Here is an 11,857-nt window from a genome sequence, read left to right on the forward strand (position 1 = left end):
TATGTGCAAATCCTGTTTCCTATCAATTGAAAACTGCACCTCTGAATTTCATTTCCATGTGTGCATTTACAAGAGAAACTCGTTCTGGGTGTAACCAAATCCTCGTGCATCAAACGCTGCCCGGTGGATGGGGCTGACCTAAAATCACACCCAAAGTGAACCAGGGTCACTCTGCTCATCTCCCTTCAGTGTCTCCTTAGGGGTGAATCGTTGTCACTTCAAAGGGTTTATAAATATGGTGGTGGAGGCACCAGAAGGGTTTTTGGATGACCTGAGCATGGAAACATCTCACCTACCTCTTAAAGGAGGTGTTAGGACACCGTGAGGCCACCACCTCAGGGTCTCCTGAGATGCCACTGCTTTGAGGCTCCTTAGCATCAGTGCTGGGTCCCCCTCCTCAATCTCAAAAGCCAAAGTAGCTCTGTCAAATGTTTCATTCAATGGGGTTGAGAAGGCAAGTAACATCAGGTGAAGCTTTTCTTCCAGTTGGAGAAAGTGCCCGGATTCTCCTAGCTCCTGCTTGTCTGTTTGCCTACAGAAATCAGGCAATTGGGATTTATCTTGTTTTCCATGTACTTTCTGCTGAGGATTTCAATCTGATTATCCCAGAGCTTTGGTCAACCACTTGTAGCCTAGATCCTTAGCCTTCTTCTCTCATGAAAGGCTGCTTTTAGCTCTTTGGCCTAGTTTTAACCCTCAAAGATAATCTCTCCGCAACACTCGGCAAGTTGCCAGCAGGATTAAAATCTGCTGGGGTTATTCACTCTCTTACTGAAATGCAATATACCCAAGTAGATCAGCTCTAATTAACACCCTATCCACAGCATCTCTCCTTAGGTCTGATAAGTATGGAAAAAGAGAACTCCACACCCTGGCCATTGGAGATGAAACGAATTTCAGCAGTATCTCAGTTGTATTACTGCAAATAGAGCTCTTCCCAAACTTCCGCTGGCTCATTCCTCCTTCTCCGAGCTGAACTGTTGCCAGGAGTTGTCTGACACTTCTTAATTTTAATTAGGGTTGGCTGAAATGGGATGTGGAGGAGGGCTGGAAACTCGGCACACCCCTGGGCCACACGCTGCAGTGGGGCAGTGGGGCTGGTCCTGCCGGTGGGTGCTCCCAGGGCAGAGCTCCTGGTGGGCTGCTGTAATTTGGGAAGAAGGAAGCAGCGCTGCGCCCCGGTTTGATCCTGTCCATTGTGGCATTTCCCTGGTGGAGCCCTCCAAGAAGCTTTGTTTTAGAGCTGTATTTATGGTAGGTGTTGGGAAGGAGCTGAGCTTGTGCCCTGTTATCTCCTGTGCAAGGCTGCACTCATCCCTCGGTGAGCTCTGGTGGGAGCACAGCAGGCACTTCTCAGCTGCTACAGGGACACAAGCTGGGCCACCCCTCTCCAAGTGTGCTCTGAGCAACGCATCCAACAATCTGTGCATTGAATGGGACTGAGCCCGTCTCACTCAGCCTGCAAATCCTTCCTCCTAAGGAATACGTCCGGCAAAGAAGCAGTGATACCATGATGGGGCACTGAAGCCATAGGAAAGGAAAGCCTTGCTATCTGAGAAAGCAAGCAGGTTTGAGGAGGTCTGGCTGGTGGAGGCAGCAGGGGTGAGTTTGGTTTCCAGAGCATTTTAGCAGTCCTTGGTGCAGGATCATCGTGGGTGAAACAAGTCTGACACTGGGATTCCTGGAAAAGAACTCCGAGGACGATGTGACAGTCTGGAAAGCCTTCTAACTGCCACAGCTGCTGATGGAACACTAATCTATTTGTAATTTGGAAGAGAATGACTCCAAATAAGCACTGCAGTCTCTCAGTTCTCATCTGTGCTAGATTACGTCAAGGGCTCTTGAATTAAACAAATCTGAAGTTTCTAGGACAAGCCATTTTTGAGATATGACATGAAAAAGCATTAGGAGGTGCTTTTGAAGCACTCTGAATTACTCTTATTTTCCCTAAGACCCATGTCTCAGAAATGGATTGTCTCATACGCCTCAGGTTTTGCCAAAACCAGTCCTCCCCTGGCTACACATCCCATCCGAGTATGTGCCCAGTCTTTTTATGTGGCTCCAGTAGAAAGATGAAACCCAGCCACTGGAAAGCTCATTACAAGCTTCATCACAGGGAACAGGGAGAACTGGAAGAGTCAGTGTCTATCAAAACCCTGGCTGTTTGCGGCCCTGCCTGTTGCAGGTAACAGAATAATTTGTATGCACACATGGGCATCTCATCCTCCACTTCGCAATTCCTGAAGCCAGGGATGGGTATAGACTGGAACCAGGGCTGCAGGCAGGTGGGTGAAGAGCAGAATTCAACGTGTGTCTCTAAGGTCTCTCCTCCTCCTCCAGATACAGGCAGACCCTGGGGGTGCACAACTTGTTTGATAACACTCAGCCCTCTCGTTGAAAAGAAAATACAGGTAAAGTGATGATGTGCATCTGACTTCATGCAGAGCCCTGTCCTAGGCAGCAGAAGTAACTCCCCATCCTGTCTCATCACAGCAGAAATGGAGGCTTCTTGGCATTTTGCAAGAGCAGACAGCTCTGTCATTAGTGGAAGAAGAGAATGTTGCTGAGAAGCCTGAAGAAGAAGCTACACCTCCCATTTCTGATGATCTCCCTCCCAGTAGGGGTTTAGGGAGGTAGGTGAAAGCAGAGACGTTAGTTATGTACCTGTGTTCCCTAGCACTTGTTTCTTCATCACTAGTAAACTGCTGACAGAGCCCCAAAATCTGCTGTCAGAAAGGAACACAGTGGCATGCAGAGAAAAAGAACTCTGAGCAACCTGGGAAGCTCTCCCAAAGCCAGGTTGCACACAGGGGCTTGGAGCAAGCTGCTCTAGTGGAAGGTGTCCCTGCCCGTGGCAGGGGTTGGAACTGGATGAGCTTTAAGGTCCCTTCCAACACGAACCAGGCTGGGATTCAGTGACACTGTAATCCCATGACCTCCTGGAGCAAGTGCATGCCCAGGCTAAGGCTGTGCAAAGAACACTGTGAGGAAGAGGTGCTGGGTGAACAAGGTGGCCAGAGAGACCAAGGGGCAGCTGTAGATACCTCGGCACAACCATGCTCCATGTGCCCCATGGTGACAAGCACATGCTCAGCTCCTGGCAGGGCCCACACGGTTGGATGCCATGATTATTTAACTGAACTTCAGCCTGGCTATTTATGGGCAGAAATCATATCCAGAATCCAGGCTACGAAAGCATCGAAGTGCTCTTTGAGAATCTTCCAGATGTCAGAAAATTCCGATTAGACAAAATCAAGGTTTTTCATGGAAGTGAATCGGGCTGCTCGGCAGCGGCACCAGAGGAACTCCTGATCCAAAGCAGAGACAGGCAGTGGCAGGGCAGGCAGATTCCTGCAAGGGAGAAGCAACTCCAAACTCCAGGAGCTTTGGAGCAGAGGTCTGTTTTGCTCCCTGGGGACAGCCTCTACTGGTTTCTGTAATGAAGAAACCAGTGATGCCGTTGGAGATTATTAGCAACCACATAACTAATGTGGGATTTCATTTGAGATAGAGCCTCCAAACGTATTCCAAGTGTATGAAGAAGGTGTCTGTGAAACACTCTGTGGAGGGGAAGGATTGAATTTCTCCTTTGCCTGTTAAATACTTCCCTCAAATTCATCTTTCCTGACATCTGGCAGTTGGGTGGTAGGACCTCGGCTGTGCTGGGACCTCAGCCCAGGCTGGATGCCTAGGCCAGGTGAGGTACCTGCACCATCTCAGCAGTCAGGGGAGGGGAACCATCTTTGGGAACAAATAATTCCCACCATTAGGGAATCTGAGGCACCTATTTTTAATTAGGATCTAATCTATTGATTAAAGTTTTATGTAGGATGATCAAAGCCTTAGATCTTTGCATTGCAGCTTCAGCTGGGTCCAGCAAAAGAAAAGAGGCCAACAGGGAGCCCTGTCTTCAGCCATCATTACATGGGTGCCAAATCTTGCAGAAACACTGAGCCTCAAACATAAAATGCAGCACTCAGGCAGGAAAATATGAAGCCATTTAACCAACTGGCATATGCTTACTTGCCTGTATGTTTGCTTAAACCTGCTGAAATCACTGGGGATGCCCCTCTGCAAATTAGACCTTAAAAGAGTATTTTACAGTGAAGTGTTTCAGCGGCCATGCCATATGCTTTATAGCAGAGGTATGGGTATAACCACCCTCTCAGGCTGCCAGTGCCCTGCACTCTAGCCGTATATATGTGAGCTACCCACCTCCCTGCTCCTCAGGTAGGGATAACTACCCTACCCTAATTGCCATCTCCTGGTCATTAGTTATGTGAGATGTTTACCCCAAAACAGAAGGCAGGGTAGGGAGTACTTCATCCTAGGAGAGGGTTAATCTCCCGCTGGATGCAGGATGCCCTCATGGGAATGGAATGTGTAGTGTTGGTAAGTGGTTGTGCCCCAGAAGCCTTTGAGAACCCACTGACTACTGCATGCTAACGATTGGTATTATTAAAGAACAATTGATGGCCTGTAACCAAACAACAGAAACTAATTACTGGAAAACTTTTATTGTCCTTTAATTACTGGGCCTCTTTGTCAATTAGCAGCAGAGAGAGAGGGAGAGGGAAGAGAGGGAGGGAGATAGAGACTCAGTTTATAGCAACAATAAATTTTCCAAAACTGCACTCATCAGTAGCTGCAAAAGCGTCTCTATTAACACACGGTATTAAGGCACGATATTTACTCTGCCTGCTAAATGTAGGTGTTTTTCTCCTGAACAAGTGCAGAGCTCCAGGAATATTAATCAGGGTTCTCTTCCTGCAGCTCTGCCACTGCCAGGCTCCACCACTTCCCTTTCCCAAGTAATTCTACCCCTTGACCAAGGGCTTCTTTCTGCAAGTAAACTGGCCCCGTGCCCATCTCGTAGCATAGAAGCTCCCGGGGGGCTGCAAGGGACACAGGGGGATACAGGTGGGCTCCTGAGTGCCAGGCACATGCGGCTGGGCTGGGAAGCTGCCAGGGGCCAGCTCATGGCTTGCTCTCTGAAGCGCTTTGAGTGCAGGTGCACGTGGAGCAGGCTTGGCCGCACGGCCCCGCGTGTCGATGGTTCTGCTCCCGGCTCCTGGCTCGCTCCCATGAGCCAAAAATAGTTTATTCAAGGGTGGTTTTTTTTTTTCTTCTTTTTTTCCTTTTTTCATCCATTGCCAAATAAATTATTTCTGGGCACAGTGTCACGAGCAGTGAGCCTCCTCTGAGGAGTTTGAACTGCAGTTACCCCCCAAAATGAATCTCAGGGTTTTTTTCTGTCACTTGGCAGATAGTGTTCACCAATGTCATTTTCCCCTATTTGACTTTCTCAGATTAACCAGCTAGTGCCTCCTCCGAAGGAAGTGCTGTGGGCAGCACTGCTCCTTGGGGAGGATGTGAAGCACCAGGAACCAAACCCACTGGGAGATGCAGCCACTTCTGTGTGTGGGACTGGGCTTTGCATTCCGGATGGCCCTTCCAGGTCCCTTCTCCCACTGAGGAGTTGTGGCTGCAGAGAGGGTCCCCAGACCTGAAGGAACTTCTGCAGGGATGAGATTCTTTGTATTACACAGTAATTGCCAGCCTCCGTCTGGAGCTCAATAACTTTCATTTCATCAATAACTTTCATTTGGGATGGATCTTCTCTCCCTCAGCAAGGGTTTCTGGATACCTTTCAGTTTCAGGAAAGGGGCTTTGGACAAGGGCCTGCAGGGACAGGCCAAGGGGAATGGCTTTAACCTGCCAGAGGGGAGACTGAGATGAGCTCTTAGGCAGAAGTTCTTCCCTGTGAGGGTGCTGAGGCACTGGCACAGGGTGCCCAGAGAAGCTGTGGCTGCCCCATCCCTGGCAGTGTTCAAGGGCAGGTTGGACACAGGGGCTTGGAGCAAGCTGCTCTAGTGGAAGGTGTCCCTGCCCGTGGCAGGGGTTGGAAAGAGATGAGCTTTGAGGTCCCATCCAAACACAACCAGTCTGGGGATTCATGAAGTTTTATGTCAGCTCCTACGCACGTGTTGGCAGAGGCAGGGACAGAGGTTATTCAAAGGAGTTAAATTAATCCCCAGAGTAACTGCTCTTAAAAGTAGCTTGCGAAAGAGCAAAGTACCAACCTTTTATCAGAAAACAAATATCATTTCAATTCTTGATGGCAAATACTGGAGACACCTTTTCCTGTAAGCTGGCCTGACCAGCCCTTGCCTCTGCTCCCAGTGCTCCACACACCAGTGATGGGAATTCATGGCTGTGGCAGGATAAGCAGTGGGGAAGCAGGCTGGGGATTTTGTCGTTGCCTGTCTTATTTTATGCTACTTGAATAGACTTGGATTTGAGCTGCAGAGAGAACCCAGAGTAGTTCCTCCAGATGACCTCAACAGTGACAATAATCTACGGTTGTTTGGCACATCTACCCCTATGAGAAGCTGCAAAGGAATAGCTCATCCTGTAAGAATCAAGCCAAGCTACACAGGATTTCTGGAGCTTACCCTGGAGCATTTTCCTTTAAGCATTAAGGGTGGGCACTGAAGTCCTTTCCCAAATTTTCCTCCCCTCTTCAAGGGGGCTGTGGCAGGATTTAGTTACAGGCAGAGCCAGGAAGCCATCCCTATGACAGGATTACAACACGCAGCGTCTCTCCTCGCAGGTGGTTTGCAAACAACATGTACCTGGGCCTGCACACCCAAAGATCCTCCAGGGACAGGGAGAAACAATAAACCCGAGCGGATGTGGCCAGTTTCCCTGGCAAAGGTCCCTTGGGCAGTTATCTGCAGAGCAGGGCAGGATGCGGGATCAGCAGCTGCACAGCCGTTGAGTAACAGAGCACACATCATCAGCCACGGTGCCAGGTGGATTTGCCTTCCCCCCTTCCTTTATCTCTTCTTTTTTCCCTCTCCTTGCACAGATGTTGTTGAACTCCTTCCACATTCTCTTTATTCTTTCCAGTTATTATTTTCCCTTTTTATTTTTATTTCCAGCTCCTCTCTTTCTCTTCCTGTTTCACAACATTCCTCTTGCTCTGAAAAAAGGGAAGGTGTAGCATCTCCCTTTGTCCTGATTCCCTGGTAGGGCTGATTTTAGTGCTCCTCTTTCTGAGAATTCCTCCCTGTGTAACATGTGCACCTGGTACTGATAGAGATGCTCAGCCTCTCCAGGATGAGTGACCTTACACCAGTAGGAACGTCCTTGCAGCAGTGTATTTTCTTAGGAAACTGTACAGATAATGGTATCCAAAATGAGCTTTCTGCCAGGATAGGTGTCCCAGTGGAAAACTGTTGTGACAGGTACTTGAAAGCTGGGAGGAGGAGTAAGGAAAAGCACATACAGAGACAGCCAGGGATACAGACACTGAAATGGTGTTCTGCCTTCAACAGCCTCGCAGCCTTTTGCTCCCTGTCTCTTCCATTGAGGTCCGTGTCTTGCTCAGTGCTAAGAGAAGGGGTCTCTGGGGAAAAGGGCCTCGTTGCTCCAGGCAGGTGCTGAAGCAGCCTCATAGGAAGGTCTGTAACGGTAAAGCAGGTCCTAGGGCTGAGGCATCCCATTCCTGGGGCCATCCCTGGCCACATCTGAGAGCTGCCTGCAGGTCCTGGCACTGCCAGGAGGGTTATTGAGCAACTTTGGGCTTGCTCTGCCCCTCTCTGGTGTGCTACCCCTGCCTTTAACCGAGTGCATGCCAAAGCACCCCGCCTACAGACACAGCACCCTGTGCCCATTTCACAGATGGGGAAACTGAGGCACGGAGATGCAATTCCTGTCACAGCCTACTGGGGGATCCCATTCCATGAGCTCCATCACTGTGCATGTGGCACTGCCCATCTCAGCCTCTGAAGGTTTCATTTCCAGCTCATGCCTCCAGCAGGTACTCCGTGTCCTGGACTTGTGGCCATGCCTCACGAAGGACTTACTCCTAGAGCCAAGGATTTGGGAAACCTGGGACCTGTTTCCCACATTTCCTGAGAAAAGGGACATGAGTCTGGGCTTGTTTCCCTGTAGGGCACTGTGACACCTGTGGGTCTGTGGAAGCACAGACCTATCCCCCTGCTGTGGTGCCTCCCGAAGCTCAGCCGAGAGCATGAGAGCTGTGGGTTGGGTGCGCTACATCAGCACAGGAAGAGACTCAGGCTCGAACCCTGGTCTTTAAACGCAGTGGTTGGATGGCGTTTGCTTTTAGGACCCCTAAAACACGGTGTGGTCACTGTCAGGAGGGGGGTGGACATGTGAGAGACCATCACTGCGGGGCAGCAAACAATGAAAAGCCCGCTTGTCTTCCTCTGGGGCTCTTCCTGGTGACTCTTGTGGTGAGCACCGACGGCAATCACATACCCTGTCCTGGCCACCGTTGCCCTGGTACCCGCTCTGCCAGCAATGCTCAGCACCCAAGGTGACACCGCACCCTCCCTTTGGCACGTCCCTGCTCTCACCACAGGGACGTGTGAAGTTCACAGCTTACTGTGACCCATTTAAATGCAGGTGGCTTCCTCATCGAGCAGGAGGAGTGATTTCCTTTCGCAGAGCTCACTGCCCCGGCTCTCCCGGCGAAAGGACACGCTGTATTTGGGGGGTGCGCTCCCCTATGGGAGCAGATGAGGGTGGCGAGGCAGAGGTGCGAGGAGACGCGCACGGCACACACCACTGCAGGCAGACGAAAGGGAAAAGGCACCTGCTTCAACTGGTGCCGTTGTCAGGATGCTCCCCCCTCTTTGACATTTGACAGAAGCACCATCTCCCAGGCACACGTGATTGTGAGAGAGGCTCAAGTTTCACTGAAAACCGGGCAGTTTGTGCTGTGTCGTGACTTTTCGTGGCCCAAACCCAGAAGGAACATGAGAGGGAACTCCAGTTAAAACTGAAAACCTCGTGATGGCCTGGCTGGTTCTGTGGCTTGGGAGCCTCGGCATTTTTTAGCGTTTGGGGTTGGTGTGCTCTCAAATTACAGGGAACAGCTCGCCTTTTTATAGGCGAGGATCCCAGTCTGCTGCACCAGCCAAACCCAGAAGTATCGCCAGCTCATCACAGCAGCCCATCTGCCCCCCCACTTGAAATCACAAGGTGAGATGAGGCTGGCAGAGCACCCTGCTCACTGCTGCACCTGCCAGAGGCTCCCAAACCACCCTCTCCAAAGTGTGATGGGATCTCCACTGACCGCACCTGGCCTTGACTTGTTTCAGAATGATCACAGAGTCACAGCCTGGTTTGTGTTGAAGGGACCTTAAAGCTCATCCAGTTCCAACCCTGCCACAGGCAAGGACACCTTCCACTAGAGCAGCTTGCTCCAAGCCCCTGTGTCCAGCCTGCCCTTGAACACTGCCAGGGATGGGGCAGCCACAGCTTCTCTGGGCACCCTGTGCCAGCGCCTCAGCACCCTCACAGGGAAGAAAATTGTTGAGAGGCTGGAAGATGCAGCACAGGTCTCAGGACAGTCGGGCGATGCGCAGGGACTTTGCAGCCTGGGTCTCTCTCCCTCCCCTGCTCCCTGTGTTCTCACTGAAGTAGCTGTTTCCAAACAAACCCATTGCTGTTTTGTCTGGACTACGAGGGTATTCCGTGTGTTCTCAGGCAGGCAGTGGGCCTGATTTTTAGGTAAGTCTTCCTCATGCTTTCCCAGTCCCTGAACCTGAATGCGCAAGCTGGGGGATGGCCCACGCACATGGTCACGGATGGTGCGTGTTACAAAGCTCATCCCAAACACAAACTTTGTACAATAACGAACATGATTTACTGGACTTCTTTATGTAAAATTAGATCACTGACTAATTAGACTACAACTTGATCTTCATTATCACGGGAGTTTGTAAGTACAGGAAATTGCCAGAAACACACAGAATTCAGCCTTCCACAGTGTAAAATGGTTCAGAGCCTGGGTGGCTGCCCCCATGCCAATTTGAGAGCAGTAGTTTTGTGACACATGCTTTTTACCACATCCAAGGACATGAGAAATCTCTCCAGAAAGCAGGAAAGCAGAGATGCTAACCACTTCACACAAGAAATTGGTTTCAGGTCAGCCACCGAAGGAGTCTTTAAAGAAATATGTCAAATCTGGGCAAGGAAGAGCTACCCAGTGCCAAATCCCAGCACTCCATACTGAAGAGACCCAGACCAGGGTCTGGAGCATTTTGGGATGCTGACGATGGTAATCCAGCAGCATGGTTCTTCATTTTAGCCAGGCTGTTTGCTCCATCTCTTATAACGGTTGCAGTAGATGCTGGAGCAGGAATCCCATGTGAAGTACAATAGCACAATAGACCTGCAGTGTATAATTATCATGCTGTATCTGCTTTCATATCATAGGTATTTTTAGATGTGTCAGTTTGAAATCTAGGATTTAGTGCACAGAGCCTAATGGATTGTTCTTTCTCTCTCTTTTAATGTCAACCTCCAATATGCATGAAGCAGACATAAAAGCACTTTTGTGCAGGGGCTGCATTTTTTAGCACAGATGACAAGGGGAGGTGGTTTTCTAGATTCACTGAGCTTCAGAGGAGACAGGACTCGATGATCCAGCCTCAGTTCCTGCATAGCAGTAGCTCAGGTTTCACCCACAGCAGCTCAGCACACCCCCATAAAGGCATGAAGAATGCGCGTCCTGCAGAGGTGGCTTGTTCCTCCCACGTGGGACCACACTTGGCTTGCACAGGCTAGGGAGGAGAAGAGGGGAAGTCACTCCAGTTCTACGCAGACCTGCAAGGCTGCCTGAATCCTGCCTAGCTTGAATATGGCAGCATCACCACAGGAGCCTCAGCAGCCACCTTCTGATCAGAGACCCTTGCCAGGCAGAAAGAAGCCCTGTGCAGGGTGGCGAACCTAAACTCCTCTCACCTGCCTGAGGTCAGATTTGGCCTCAGAAGCTGGAGCTGAAAGGCTGATCTGCTCCTGCCTATGGCACTTAATCCAGTCCAGAAGGCAAAATATTAACTTGGGCTTGACACCAGGATTGCAGCAACCTGCTTGGCCCAGTGTGGTCCGCACCTGCTCCCACCAAAGGCATTGTGCATCTTGTAGCATCTTCCCCCCAGGAAACACCCACAGGGCTCAAGCATGCACAGGCTTCATGGTGAGGTGCAGTGGGGGGCCAGGATGGGTACCAGCTCTCCCTATAGGTGTGGGCCATCATGGTGGGATGCATGAAAGAGAAGGAGCAAGAGGGAGTTGCCAGGGGTAGGCTGCTGCTCCACAGCTGCCTGAGTGCCTGTGTTCTTTAGTGACACAAGGGAAAAAAGGCAAGTTAAAAATAATTGGAATCAGATATCCTCCAACCTTTGGTTTACCAAAGTGGCTGTTCCTACAGCATAGTTCTGGGTATGCTCTATCCCGCTACGTACTGCTCTCTGAGGTTTTCTGGCAGACATGCATGAAATCCCTTGGTCTGGCAATTAATCTAACAGTCCAGTTGTCTGAATTGCACAGAGGCCACAGCCTGTCCTTTGCCCTACTGACTTCCTACTGCATCTGGCTGATGGACACAGGCTTCAGAGAGCCCTACACAAGTCCATAAGCACAGATGTGTTCACTTGGCTCCCAGGAGGGTCCAAACCCACTAACATGTCATGTAGCTTAAGTGAACACATCTTGCCCAGCAAACACAGCCCCAGAGCAGGCTCATCCTGGAGTCCCAGGGCAGTTTTGCACTGCACGCTCCAGGGACAGGCACCCAGAACCCAAACAGGCTTTTACCCTGACCTGCTCCTCATCAGCCCAAAGACCGCCACCAGGTAAACTCCTTGTTTTGCTGCTGGTTTACTGCATTTCTCAGTTTAAACTCAAGTAGGAACCAGACACACATTCTATTTAAACCAACTCAATATCAACATGGCATCAGAGTAAATAAAGGGGCAGCTTGAACTGGCAATTGTAGTAGGTGCCACACCGGCAATTTCTGATCGTGTGAATGATG

The sequence above is a fragment of the Pezoporus flaviventris genome, unplaced genomic scaffold (genome assembly GCF_033815535.1).
Source record: "Pezoporus flaviventris isolate CSIRO_AGI_PZ_B2104156 unplaced genomic scaffold, CSIRO_AGI_Pfla_v1 ptg000213l, whole genome shotgun sequence".
Lineage (NCBI taxonomy): Eukaryota > Metazoa > Chordata > Aves > Psittaciformes > Psittacidae > Pezoporus > Pezoporus flaviventris.